This window comes from Macrobrachium nipponense, chromosome 13 (genome assembly GCF_015104395.2).
Source record: "Macrobrachium nipponense isolate FS-2020 chromosome 13, ASM1510439v2, whole genome shotgun sequence".
NCBI classification, from domain to species: Eukaryota; Metazoa; Arthropoda; class Malacostraca; order Decapoda; family Palaemonidae; genus Macrobrachium; species Macrobrachium nipponense.
In genome coordinates, this window is record NC_087206.1 from 49941846 (window position 1) to 49956946 (window position 15101).

Here is a 15101-nt window from a genome sequence, read left to right on the forward strand (position 1 = left end):
TATAGGTATATAATATATATATATATAATATATATATATATAATATATATATATATATATATATATATATGTAACATTGGGGAATTCTCTCCCCAATATTCATAAGGTAAGCGTGGACACGAAACGGAAGGCAGACCCACACACCCTATTACACACACAGGCTCTCCTCTCTCTCTCCTCTCTCTCTCTCTCCCGGCAATCACCCCCTTCTCTCTCTCGCTCTCTCTCTCTCCGCTCTCTCTCTCTCCAACCATCTTTCTCTCCATTCCAACAGGTAATGAAAAATGAGAGAGTTGCATCATAACATTAACGTTTATTAACAAGATAAATAAATCAATCAACCAAGTAATCCAGTCTTACAGACTAACTCAAAAAACAGTACAATGTCTAGTCACCAAAACAAGTCTACACCCCACTGGGAACTCTTGTCCCCCGGTATTCCAGATCCGTCTGTTTTCAAAGATACAGAACAACTCCGGTAAGTACACACACAACAGTTCAAAGACTAAGTTAATAAAATGGAACATCTTACAAGATATCAAACAAGCCATCCCTTTGGCTAAAGTAATTAAACTTGGCTAAAGTAATTCAACTCACCCATTGCAGCCGGAATATCTCACTCACGATAAATAAAAACACTTTGGGCATCGCCATCGTGGATTTTGCCTTCCTCCCACGAATCGTCTGTGCAAGTCTTCCCATAGACTTGGCTAGTTGATACCATTCATAATTAGAAGAGGGAACACGCACATACGAATGCACCACTTCGACAAACCCGCCTCATATTTACTGGCTACAAGAACCCAGTTTCCCAAAGGCATTTGAGAGAGTTCATAAACTGTCGTGCATTGACTTCTTGAACTAAGCACTTTTATCTCACGCCACCCCTAGAAACTCATTCATCAGCTACTCTCAGGTCGTCACCTCTGCACTGTTCTCCACATTCCATAGGTCACAGAGAACGCATGGATAATATATTATTAATCAAAACCCCTAGGCCTTACAGATAGCTCGGCCTCGCACAAAATGCTAGCTCCCGCCTAGCAAAAATTGCTTTATTAACACAAAACCACTGGCCGGCTTAAAATGAAATAAAACAAGTAAAAACTGCACGTCTCTGGCATTATAAAATAAAGTCTTATCACGCTTTATCTCCCAATAAACACAAGACCGTTTCATCTCATATTTCTGCCATTAGGATTCTTGAATATCCCTCTTCGCTTGTCTGCAAGTAGCTGAACAGACAGCAACAGGCTATAGCAGGCTGTAGCAACTGTGAGGAAGACGGAATGCCTCCCGTCATCATAGAAGACTTCTCACGGCTTCTGTGGATCCGCCCAAAAAACACGCTGTAGAATTCTCCCCTCGACAAACCACGTGGAAATACTTGTAATCACCTGGACAACATGGCAGCAACCTCTCTTCACGGCTTGGTGACGTCTTGCTGGTGTCGGGGAACGACTTTTTCCTTTGGGTGTGTGTTAGTATGTCAGTCGAGCCTTTGGTCAATCTAAGAAAATTAACTCAGACATACTATTTCTATCAAACAATGATCTCAAAAGTCAGAAACACTAACTGAACGTCTCCCAATTAACTCCCTTAAATATGACTACTAAATCATAAGTCATTATCGCAACTCTCTAAGAAAAAAAAACATCAAGTTCTCCAACTCAATTCTCCAAACTCGCACATCAGCACACACATAACTCAGAAATCACAGCAACTCCACGGAAATAGAGAATAATCACCTCTATTTCGGCAAATACAAAAATATTTACCTCTATTTCCCACCCAATAACTCCATGTGGAACAAAACAAGGCTCCAAAAAATATATCTCCAAAAAAATGTGCACTCAAGCGGCCAAACTTAACTCCACACGCTCACAAATATTGCCCCATAATCTCCAAAAAATTGTGTCTCCATTTGCAACAAAGATGGCTGCAAAATAATTGAACTAAACTTAGCTCATACCACTATTGGCAAATATCAAAAATGGCCAAAAATATATCTCCCATATATTATATCTCAAATTATAACTCCAAAATAATATATACCTCCAATTATCTCTCCAAATAATATATCTCAATTATAACTCCAATTCTCCAGAGAATAACTCAATGTTATAGTCAAAAACTATAAAAACTCTCTCCATTTAGCATAATTGCTAAAAAAGGGCAAAAACTCGGCAAATAAAACTGTCTAGAAAATTCTAGAAAAAATCACTAATGTGCCACAACTCATAACAGAATTCCCAACTCACAGTGTCTAAGCAAAGACTTCTCCATATGCACTACGACAAAGGCCACTAGAAAACTTAACCAAGTTTCCTATCTCTCACAAATTTGTCACAAATACGACAAGAGTATTGTGCAAGAAAACTCACAATTTCTGGGAACATAAATATCCAGAGAAGAAATGTAGTGCCATTACGTCATGCATTCAAAACATGCAAAAAAATTCGCCCATATATTTCTCTTATAGCATCAAATAGCTAAAACACAAACACGTTACCGAACAATGACTCTAAGTCATGAACTGAGATATTGAAAAATATTCACACCAACTGGAGAGAAAAAACATAAATTCAAATTCACCCATGGTAAAAAAAACTTGTGTCAGCTATGGCTAATTTCCAAAAAAGGAGAAAAGAAAAATCAACGGCACCATTAACTATCTCCCGTAACTCACTAGATGTCAAGCAATTATCTGCTGAACTCAAAAAAAGGAAAACAAACTAAAAATAATGTGTTGTTAGTTCCTCCCAAAATCAAAAAAAGATTTCACCTCCCTTGATAGCATTAAAACACCCACGTATTAGTATAAAAAAAAATCAGTATCAGAAATATCATTATCACAAAATCACCAAAAAAAATTGCTATCATCAAATCATCAGTATCAGTACAAAAAAAAAATATCACCAATGTCAATGCTTATCCATTCTCCCAAAAAGTTCAGCAAAAATTCAGCAAGATTCCAACACAATTCTCCAAGATTCAGTCAGATTCATCAAGATTCAGCAAAAAACTCATCCCCGTGAATCACTGAAAATATTCTCTAAAGTTACAAAAACTCAACAAATAATTAACACAAGACTTCTCCCATTAATTCATTGTAATAATTATCCTTGAATAATTATCTGTAATAATTATCAACTAATCTCCCATGAAATATCTCAAATCTCTCTCGTAAAAACAAGTCTCCCGTAATGTATAATACTTAAGCAAACTCCCGTGACACATCTTCAAGTATAATAATTATTAATAATAATACTAATAATAATAATAATAATAATAATAATAATAATAATAACTCTTCATAGCAATAATTCTCTTGCAAAGATCTCAGTAAGGGTTAAATTCAAATAGCTACACAGTATTGCTCGACATCTTCAGTGGTAACCACATTTCACATCGAACCCATGACAATAAACCATTGCCACACACACGATGCAACACCATCAATCGGCATTCTCAAAAAGTTAATTTTCTACCAACCAATTAAAAGAATCTAATCTGTGTATTCCCCCTATTATATTTGTGTCTTTCAAGGCACAAAGATACAGAAAACACATCCCGGTAAGTACACACACAAGTTCAAAGACAAAGTTAATAAAATGGAACATCTTACAAGATATCAAACAAGCCATCCCTTTGGCTAAAGTAATTCAAATTGGCTAAAGTAATTCATATATATATATATATATATATATATATATATATATATATATATAATATATATATATAGATATATATAATATAATAACGACTCTGCCTGGAAAAGGAAGAATGAACATGTTAACCCCACCTAAAAGAGGATGGAAAAAAATCAGAGAGAATCCGCCCTACGAATCAAGAATCCATTGGGCGGAGAACTAGAACATGCACTGCCTTAGGAGGTTGGGCAAAATTCGATCCTGGGGTAGCTGATTGCAGAATGTCAGAAAAACGAGAGAGAGAGAGGACCAGCCGCCGCCGTAAAGTATAGAAGCAAAACTTGCAGTGGTCCTAACCAGTTGGCAAACTTGTAGTTGTAACTTGTATTCTTTGCAATAGTAAAGAAAGAAACTGCCGTTTCGTCTCATTCAATAAACTTCTCCTGAGAGACTAATAATATTACTAATCCAGAACTAACATTTAAAAACAAGCAAAAAGTCAAATATCGAACCAGAATGCAGAACGAATCATCTAGAAGAGGAAGCAGGTATGAGAACATACACTCGAACACTCTACAGCGGTATAACATTGGTGCCAGCCAATTGTGGATTCCATGAGATGTAACGTGCAGTGAATATATTTAATTAATAGACACTTTTCGTCAGTTACAACAGTGATACCAATCGACAATCAGAACTTGAAATTAGTAACGACGGCGAAGAATAATAGTGAATGATAAAATCCTGCTTGAAGACCGTTCAACGAATAAATAGTGCAATCATAAACTGAATACAACGACGAGAGCAGTTTTTTCCCTAGAAGTGAAGAAACAACGAGACGTTGCGTGTTATGAAACAAAGTCATAACAAGTACGCGACGAAGACATAACATTGAATCGAAAAGTGTATCTGCAGCAGCCGACAAGAACTCAAACAGATTTCTATAAATAATCTGTTAAAAACGGATGAGTGCATTGCAAATGAACGGAAAAACAGTCCCGTTATAGAATCAACTTCACTAAAGATTTTCGACGAGAACGAATCGTTGCCGAATAACGAAAGAAGAGAAACAAAGTCACCAAGTCAAGGTTGAATTTGAAACACAACAGTTGAATGCGAGTGCCGACCATGGGGAAGTGATATCGGAATCAAAGTAAAAAGAACGACAACAGAAACATACGTAAGTTTGTGAAGCTGAATTATTTTTTTTATTTTCATTCTCTGTGTATAAGAGTGTGTGAAAAGATTACGTATTCTTTCTCTTAGAAAATATAACACTTTTTAATTCTCTCTCAATAAGGGTATAAAGATTTTCTTTAATTTTTTTCATGTTCGGTAGATAGGAACCCTTAGTGTTTTTTTACACTCGGTTGGTGATATGTGATTTTGAATACTTATATATTTGTGTACCATTTATTTGAATAATTTCTTTTAACAGGTTGTGCACTTTGAGTTCAATTTAACGATTTTTTTGCATACTATTATACGTTTGAATTAACAGTGCATGAGAATTTTTTTTGAGGTACTGTTGTTTTGGCAATTGTGAGGCCATACAATCGTTAATTTTTCTTTGAAATATTGCTTGTGGTATCATTTTATTTTGAATCATTTTAGTTATTTAATACTTTTGCGCCCAATTTCACATATGATTTTTTTATGCTGTTGTGTAATAATGAGTATCATATATGAATAATTTTTTTGGGGGGTGGGGAGGTGGGGCGGGAAATGCATAAAGCCTTTAATGAATTACTCGACACTGTCAGAGATAGCTGATACAATTTAAGACCAACACCAGACAGACGCAGTCGAATCCCAGTCCCAATCTCACAAACCTTGGTGATTCAGGGAGATACTTACCCTAATAACACAAATAACGATAATCATGACTGTGCTAATAATACTAATAATATAATTACTAATAGTATTAACATGTTTCGAAACAGAAGAATGAATCAGGCAGCTGTAATAAACACAAAGCCACACGTTTCTGTGGACAAGTTGAAGATTCCCATCCAGACAAAAGTAAGCTAGAATCATATACAGTTAATCATTGGTTAGCTGATGCTGACAGCCGCATATCTTCAGAGGGAATAACAGATGAAAGAACTAAAATTAATGAAGCCTTGCTTCTCTTTAGTTCAGAACACGGTGATGCACATAAAACTTTGAACTCTGTTAGTTTCAGCAAATTAATTAAATATGATGAATTCAAAACAATTTCCTTGATGCTCTGGGAACCCGTGAGTAAAGAGGATACCTTATATAATATTACTAAATTCCTAAATCCCCAATATGAATGCATGGCAGAGCTTTACGCCTATGTTGAAAATGCCATAGACAAATTAACGGAAGACTTGAAGTCAACAAACATCACCACTGGAGATGACACAGTTTGGTGATGCTAAAAGGGAGTTAGTTAATTTAAGATACGTCTTAAACTACTTGTCATATGGAACAATATATAATGCTCTAAGAGAAAATGAAAAGAAGGCTTTTGGGAACATTAGAATTGATCCCAAGAGTAATAGCCTTCAAACATTAAAAACAATGAAGCAAGAAATACAGAAGACAGAGATAGAGTTTCCAAGGAATTTGTAGGGTGATGGAAAAAACAAAATGACAACAGGGAATAGATCCACTCCTTTTCAATGGAGATGTACCAAAAATAATAAAGAGGAAGTGGATCCCAACCGGAAAAGAAGAGAATTATCAGAATGGTTCAACCCTGGTCAATCTTTAAACACAAATAACTCAAGTCAAGTCAACTATTCAGCTCAAGGAGCAAAACCAAAGGCAGCATGTAAAAATTGTGGGTATACTAATCATTCCACTAATGAATGCAGAAAGCCCAGAAAGTTTGCAATTAGCAAGAAGGTTGGGCATTTAACTAAAAGCTGTTGGCTCAATAATAAGGAAACCAATAAGAAAGTAATGGAAGTAAGCAGCAACCTCTCAAATCCAAATAACTCTTAAGTCAGTGACAATTAACCCCTTCACAGAAGAAAGAAAATAATTCCCTTCAAGATGATAGAAGAGAAAAAGAAGAAATAGCTAGCATGGAAAGTGAAGGTTCATCCGCATTTTCCTACATAAATAGCAAGGAAGTAGTATTCTCCATGCAAGAAGAATGAATAAACAGAAAGGATTTGCCTATTGTGAAGATTCCAATAAACTGAAAGACATGTACTGTACCTATAGATTCAGGCAAATACAGTGAATATAATGGATAAAAAATCAACTTTAACCAGATATTTAGGCATTTCAGAAACTGATTCAGAGTCAAAATAAAGTCAAATGTGGTCGTCTAACCTGACTTCTTACCCGTTTGCCCTGATCTTTTCCCTCACCATTGTTGTCCTAGCATCCCGTACCTGCGACTCTGCCTCCTCAAACCTGCATTCCCGCCTAATGACCCAAAGCACCTGAAACAATTAGCACCCCATTGTACCCATTCCTTCCACACCTCCTCTGACAGTGCCTGCAAGGATTAGCAAAAGATATGAAACAGACCCGAAGGGGATCACTCACAATTTGGGACAAGATTTTTCTGGAACCTCCCAAAATTTTGTATAAATATAGCTTTCAATGGCCTACCAGATTGCATTTAGCCATAGTTAAAACACATGTCTTGGTGATGAGCACGGCTAGCCTCCCCTATTACTACGCTGTCTGGAAACTGGACTCTGCCTAAAAGTCTTCCCTGACATCCCTTTCGAAGCTGTCACACCTGAAGCACTTGGCCGCTGCCTTATGAGGAGTGCCATCTGTTTGATTCCCTGGTGAAGACCTACAAGTGACCAAAGTCCTTCTGTTGATGGCCTGGCTCTATCTACGTATGTCTCACACAAAGACTAATGAAATTGAATTGGAAGTTATTCTGTCGGCCCTTCACCTACTATACCTTGCACTTATTCCCTTATTCTGACTGTGTCTCATATTCCATCCATTACTAATTCTGTCTCCCTCAGGAAATCATTCCGTGAGTTAGTACAATTGTGATATTCTTGTGCAATTGCAGAAGTGATATTAGTATCTGCTGCTTTGTTAACAGTAATTTCTGATACCAGAGAGCATTCTCAAGGAGCGATCTGCGAAGAACTTGTCCTCTCACAAGAAAATATCATATATCACTAAGAGGCTAAGGGACCTGCTCGGTGGAAATCTACGCCGATTGACCCTTACAATCTGCCTCCAAAGGGGCCTGCTGACCTAAGCCTACTGCGGTGGTTACCACACGGCAGAAAATACCTTCCAAACAGCAAAATCTCTCAGAAATAATTGGAAAAAGCTCGGAAAAAATTGAAGAGACAAATGATAATTTATCAAGAATCTGGGACGTGATCAAAGGACTACAGGAACCCCTAAACAGTCATTTAAAACGGTGGAAAACAAAATAACCTCACTCGGATCTGGGATGCGATCAAAGGAGTGCAGGGGATCAATAGACAATCGCACAGATAGCCACCAGACTCCTGTGAATGCGGCATCCAATTTTTCCTCGCCTCCCAGCAAACACAGAAGTGCCCCCGTCACCTATAGGACCATTCCGAGGGGACTGCTGGTCTCCCAACCTCTTCTCCCTCCCCAGTGCCTCCGGTGGAAGATATATCTCCGGTGATGATTACTAGCCCTCATAATCCTCCCCACCCTATCTCTCCCCCCAAACCCCCCATCGTAGATCAGCAAATGAAAGTGATCATGAGGTGTCTGGTGGCTGGCAGATACAAACAAGCAGAAAGAAGAGAAGAACGTCTCGTTGGCTGCTGGACCGGAGCCCAACATTCGTGTTTCACCTTGCCGACACCTGAGAAGAGATGTCACGTAGTAATTCCCAATCTGCGTTCATCGGTGACGCTACATGCCATAGTGGAGAGGGTCAAGTTTCTCACTGTCTCTGACCCATTCATCTCTCACGAACTCCCATGCAGGATTAAACATTAAAGTGGCTTACAGGATTACCTGCCTATTCAACACTCGACGTTCTTAAAGGGGCGAGAATTTCGGCCCTAATATATTAGTTTCAAGATATAAACTAATCCGGGATCAACCACCCTCCCCCCCAGGGGAAACCTTACTGACACTCCAACCAGGGTCATTTCCACCGCAAGTGCCAGTCAACCCCCCACACCCCCACGGCGAGTGAACTGCCCACTCCCCTGGCTAACCCCCCATCCACCCAAATGACCAGTGCATTCGTCTCCCATCTTCGTGAGTAGCCGCCACCATGGATACAATTAAACATAATCTCTTGGAATATTTTTGGTCTCAAGTGGAAACATTCCTCTCCTAAACATGTTTCTGCAAAAACTTCAAAGGCATCATTCCATTGCAAGAAACGCTCCTCTGACCACATGACCTTGCCATCTGCGATTCAATTCATAAACATCAGAACTCTCGACTTCAATCGATGCAGTGTACAGATCAAATCATAACCGGTCACCCAAAAGGGGGCATTTCTTTCCTGTGGCACAAATCGTTAGACAATATGATAAAGGTGATGACCTACAGGAGGGACAGATTGCTGGGGCTTCAAGTGACAGTAGGGAACTCTAAAATCCTAATTATTAATGTTTATATGCCATGGGAAAATATCAATAATTTTGATCATTACTGCATGATCCAAGGGGAGTTACACAGTATTATTCATGATTCTCCTGCTGATCATATTTGTATAATCGGGGACCTTAATTCTCACCCAACAAAACAATTTTATAATGAACTTACTCGCTTCTGTCAAAATCATGCACTCCAAATTAGCGATGTAATGCTCCCTCCCTCCCTCCTCCTATTCATATGTACATAATAGAGCGGACGCTATTACAAACCTCCTGGCTGGAACCACTACATCACATCTCCACAACTTCATGATTCTATTATGACCTGCAATATTCGCTATGATCTTGCAACGGGCTACGATCACACCCCATTACAGGTGTCATTCAGTACCCCATCCCTCCTACCGTGAACCCCCCTATCTGTTTGCCCACCAGCAGTAAACTGGGATTTTAAAAACCAACAGAAAACCAGATACTTTAGGGCGACCACGGAAACCAGGTTGCGGTCAGTAGTTCAACCGGCAGACGCCTTACTTTGTACTAACACAAATTGTAGAAATGACCACCACAGGAGGCATCTGAATGAATTCTATTCGAACATAATCTCCGCTATGCTTGCTTCGGGCAGGACTTCCTACAGATTTCGTCAAGGTAATTCTTGTAATATACCTGGATGGAATGACTTGGTTGAAGATCTGTATACATACTCACGAGAAATGTTTTTACTATGGAGGCAAAATGGTAACCCCAGGGAAGGGCACACTGCATTACTAACGAGGACAGGTGAGAGCGCAGTTCAAAACTTGCTCTAAGCACTGCATGTTAATAAAAAACAACTAAGAGCCGATGCAATGTCTAGAAACTTAGAATCTGGTGATTATCCTCGTCTTTGGAAAGATATCCAGTCCTTAAATCCCAAAACTAAAAAGCTATCACAGAGAGAAGGGGAAGCAGTCGGAGACGAAGCTATCGCAAGTATGTGGGGCGAACACTTCACAATATCCTGAATTGCATAAATGATCAAGGATTCCCGAAGGGATGTAGATAACCTCCTTACTGACAACATTCAATTTTATTTTCCAGACCGTATTACGGCCGAGGTAACATCAGTGATGCCATAAACAGCTTACCTAATAATAAATCGCCCGACTGTGATGGTCTTCCTGCAGAGGCTTTCAAATTTTGCCATCTGATAATTTACATTTTGCTAGCTGCCCTATTCAATGCGTGCATAATTCACCGGTTTCTTCCAGACTCCCTACTCTTAGTTCACTTGAACCATTAATCAAAAACAAGCTAAAGGATGCAGCTGACCCTGGCAACTACTGGCCGATTGCAATCACAACAATCGCATCGAAGATACTTGAGTCTGCTCTTCTAGTAAGACTTCTCCCCTTTCTACACACCACTGACAACCAGTTCGGGTTTAAAGCAAACCACTCAACCGACACCTGCATCTACACACTGAAAGAATTGCTGAACTACTACCTATATCAGCCTCTCCTGTTTTCCTTTGTTTTTGTAGATGTGAGAAAAGCATTTGACAGAGTAAGCTATCTGGAGCTCTTCCTGAAGCTGCATAAAAGGAGCACACCCCTGTATCTAACTGGCATTTTACATTGCTGGTTCTCCACACAGCAATTCTGTGTCAAATGGGGTAACGTATTATCTTACACCTTCTTCGCTCCCTAAACGGGCTTCGGCAAGGGGGCATTCTCTCTCCATACCTGTTTAATATGTACACAGATGCCTTGAATGTCAAACTGAACTCACTCCCAATCGGATGCACCGTCAATGAAACAACTATAAACAACCTCTGTTACGCCGACGATATGGTGCTGATTTGCCCATCAGTGCAAGGTCTTCAATGACTCATCAACACTTGCCGCCAATATGCAGAGAAATTTAATATAATCTACAACGAAACCAAGACCCAGTGCATGTCGCTGCTCCTGAGATCGCTTAAGCATATTGCAGAACGACAAATTTTCCTCGGAAACCATCGGCTGGAATTTGTCACCGAATTTCCGTATTTTGTGTCACATTATCACCGGGGGGGGGGGGGGACGACTTAAAGATACAGGCAGACATTGAACAGAGGCGTCGTAATCTATGTGTAGCTGGCAACATGATTGCCAAGGAGGTTTGCCTTCTGTCACCAAGATTGTGAAACTACTGCTCTGCCTTTCCGCTCATTACTGCTACAGTATCTATGTGTGTTCCCTCTACCCGAGAGACCATGAGACGCATCACTGTTGTGCACAATGACATTCTGAGACGCCTCACAAACACTCCCCGCTACCACTCCGCCACACAGATGTTCATAGAAAACCACCTGGAAAATTTAAAAATCATTGTTAGGTGAACAATGTCCAGTCTGGTAACCCGAGTGAAAAACCGCAGCAACTCGCTCATACAAAGCATCCTGAGGAGTGAAGCAAGAAGATCTAAATTGTGGGAAAGATGGGAAAATGAGGCCTTTGTCCCCTAAAGGATTTAATCTCAGTATTGGCAAGATGTCATCTGCAGTTTTTGTCACTATTACATTTATTGCTGATATTTTAATTTTTCATTATTACTGTGATTACTATCAAGTTAAACTTTTTCTTACATTCAATTTTTGTAATTAGCCCTCTGGACCTGACTACTGTAACCAACTAAGGTCTCTAGTTGAAATTTAAGTTATATAATACGTGCCACTTTACTATTGAGATTCAGGGTCTCTGTAACACGGTTTTTTGGACTTTGCTCCTTGTCAAAGCATCGGATGTAGCTGAAAGTTGACATATGTATATTTTACAACCACACACAAATTTTGTCAGCACTATCAATAACCTAAACCCGATATTTTTAATTTTTTATAGAGTAAAAATGATCTAGCCGACGCCATGGCCAATGATTACGAGCCAAGAGTCGAAAATCATTCATTACGTAAGCAAGGTAAACAAACACCTTTGACGAAATGTTGCCCGGCCCATCCACTAGACAGAAACTCCTTCGGTTCTGAAACCCAAAGACTTTATGAATGGTGGAACGATACATAGATGTGGGTGGGGTATCAGTGCTAGCGTAGTAATACTATTGTAGCAGTAGTGCCGCAACAGTATAGCAGTAATATACATGAATTAAACGTTTAGGCCAACTGCTGGGATCCTAGAGGATCATTTAACACTTCTTACAACTACTCGAGAAATTAGTTTTTATAGCCAGAAGTTAAATTTTCTAATCCAACAATGCCCATGGTAGCCTTCAGTTATCCTGAATTATAACGAGGCGAAAGTGGGTGGAGCCTCATGAAGTCATCATTCTGACGATAATTATTGGTGAAGGTGTAGGTTAAAAGCCAAATATAATTGGTAACCGGATATGTTTTTTTCAGTAAATAGGTAGATAGCCAATAAATAAAAATTGCTTGACAATTGGATATAGTAGTTATCAAAGCAAGCTTGTCTACTATTGTTTTTGAAAATTACCAACTATTCCCTACATCTTGTCAATCTGATTGTGACCTATAAAGTAGACTGTAATGTCTTAAGAAACCTATTTTGGGAGTTAGACTAATAATCGAAGTGTTTTTGTATTTATTAACATATTTTGTTGGTTTGTTCATTATGACAATTATCAGTGGAGAGGTTCCAGAGTTCATAAATGTGTACTGCTTTCCTTGTATTTAAATTTGTATGTCATTTTTGCCAGAGGTAAATTTAGCCTTCGCTACGTATAGCCAATCATCCATCGAGAAAGAGGGAAGAAATGCTGTCATAAGTTACGTAACGAGTGCGTTCGAAAGCTTTTCTCTGAGTACGTTGGCTCGTCTTCAAAAAAAGTCACTTTTACATTGTAAGTACCAAATTTATTCAACCTATGTAATACAGAATACAGTCAAAATTTATGTGTAGATATATGTATTCTGAATATGCGTTGATATTTATTGAAATATATAGATAAAAAGTTTATTTGCGAAAAAAAAAAACGTGTTACAGAGGGCCCTTGAAATATCATAGTAACTGTTATTACTCTCAATGCATATTTTTTTTTTTCTCACCAATATTATAACTGTTATTACCAGTATTATGATTACTAGCTTTTATGCTACCTCAGCCATTTTGTGAATAAGTGCCGTTTATTCATTTTCTTTTTCTTTTTTTATCATGTTGTCTCATGTATCTAGATTGTGTATGTTACTGTCTGTATTTTGTATATTACATGTATATGGCCCTGAGCTGAAATAAAGCATATTATTATTATTATTATTATTATTATTATTATTATTATTATTATTATTATTATTATTATTATTATTATTATTATAATTCTTGTGTTCTGTGTAATTTTCCCTTTCATTGTATTTATCATTTTACTTAAGTTTACCGTTGTTAGTACTTGTGTTACAACGTTGTCTACCTATTGTGTGCCTCCTTCTGTAGTTCAACAGTACCACTTAATGTTTTCGTTCTCGTGCCAAGTTTTGGCATAGTATTCCTTTCCTATTTAATGTTGCTTTTGTCGTTAGCTTTAAAGTCTTGAGCTATATTTTCATGTACCATATGTGATCTCTAGTATTAGCAAATTTTTTGCTGGCCCAATTAGATTGAATCACAATCTATGCATGGGATTTTTGAAACAGTGTTGCTACTCTGGTGAGGACAATTTCATATGCGTGCGAAGACTATGTTCATGCTGAATATATTCAATATTGATCTGAAGGATTTAAGTCGATAAAGTAAGGCAAACAAAGGGTGTTAATTAAGTTTCCTTACTGGCTGTAAGCTCTCCAATCCCGAACATTCTAACATAAAAAAATCGCATTCAAAATTGTGAAACGTATATCAAAAGAAGCGATTCCCGTATCATAGGCCAAACAAGCAATGTATATAAATCATTACTTATTAAACAACTGGTTCCCCAGTTAAATACCGATTCTGTCTTCTTCCTTCTTTGCATAAGGTTGGTTACCGGTCTTTGGTCTTGTTTTTGTTTCTGTGAGTGTGTGTATTTCTTATTTTTTATTCTGTGTTGTAATTTGTAATTGTTGTTGAATTTTAGAGTAATTTGTAAAGCAATATTTAAAGTAATTTTATATGTATGTTATCTAACAGATTCCCTGAGGATGTAATAAAGTTATTTTGAAACGTAGGAAATAAAGAATTATAATGAATTACAACGTTTCCAATGGTCCACCTTAACACTGATATATATATATATATATATATATATATATATATATATATATATATATATATATATATATATATATATATAAAAGGAATAAGCCACGAAGGAAAGTGAAACACTGAAGTAGCTACAGGATCTTTCGTCTCAACGTCCTTAACTTAGCAGGCTGACTGAGAGGACAAGGAAGGGTCGAATAAGTGACAGATAGGGATTATAAGGACATTAGTACCTAGAATCCAACACACCTGGAGAATTAGTAACCTTCCCAAACGAACATAAACATAGGTCCAATTTAACAGTTTACAAAAAGATCTTCCTCAAAATCATATTGACATAATTAAGGGTATTGTTTATGGAGCTGCTAATGTTAACCATGAAAGTAACTTTCCTGCTAGCTATAAGAAAAGTTTGGCCGATCTTAAAAAGGACAATACTTATTCACATCACAAAACGATCAAGTCGTATATAGTAATTTTAGATAAGCTGACTATATATCTCGTATGCAAGCCCTACTGGATGATGATGTGACTTACAAAAAACTAACAAAAAATCCTCTTGATCAAGTCATAAAAAACTTTAACAGTAGAGTGAAAAAAATCATTAAAGATGAAACAGAACTACTCGGCAAATTGTCAGTCAAATTTCCTTTGCTACCTTACTTGTACGGATTAGTCAAAACGCGCAAAGAAAATAAACCCTATGCCGCCAATTATCAGTA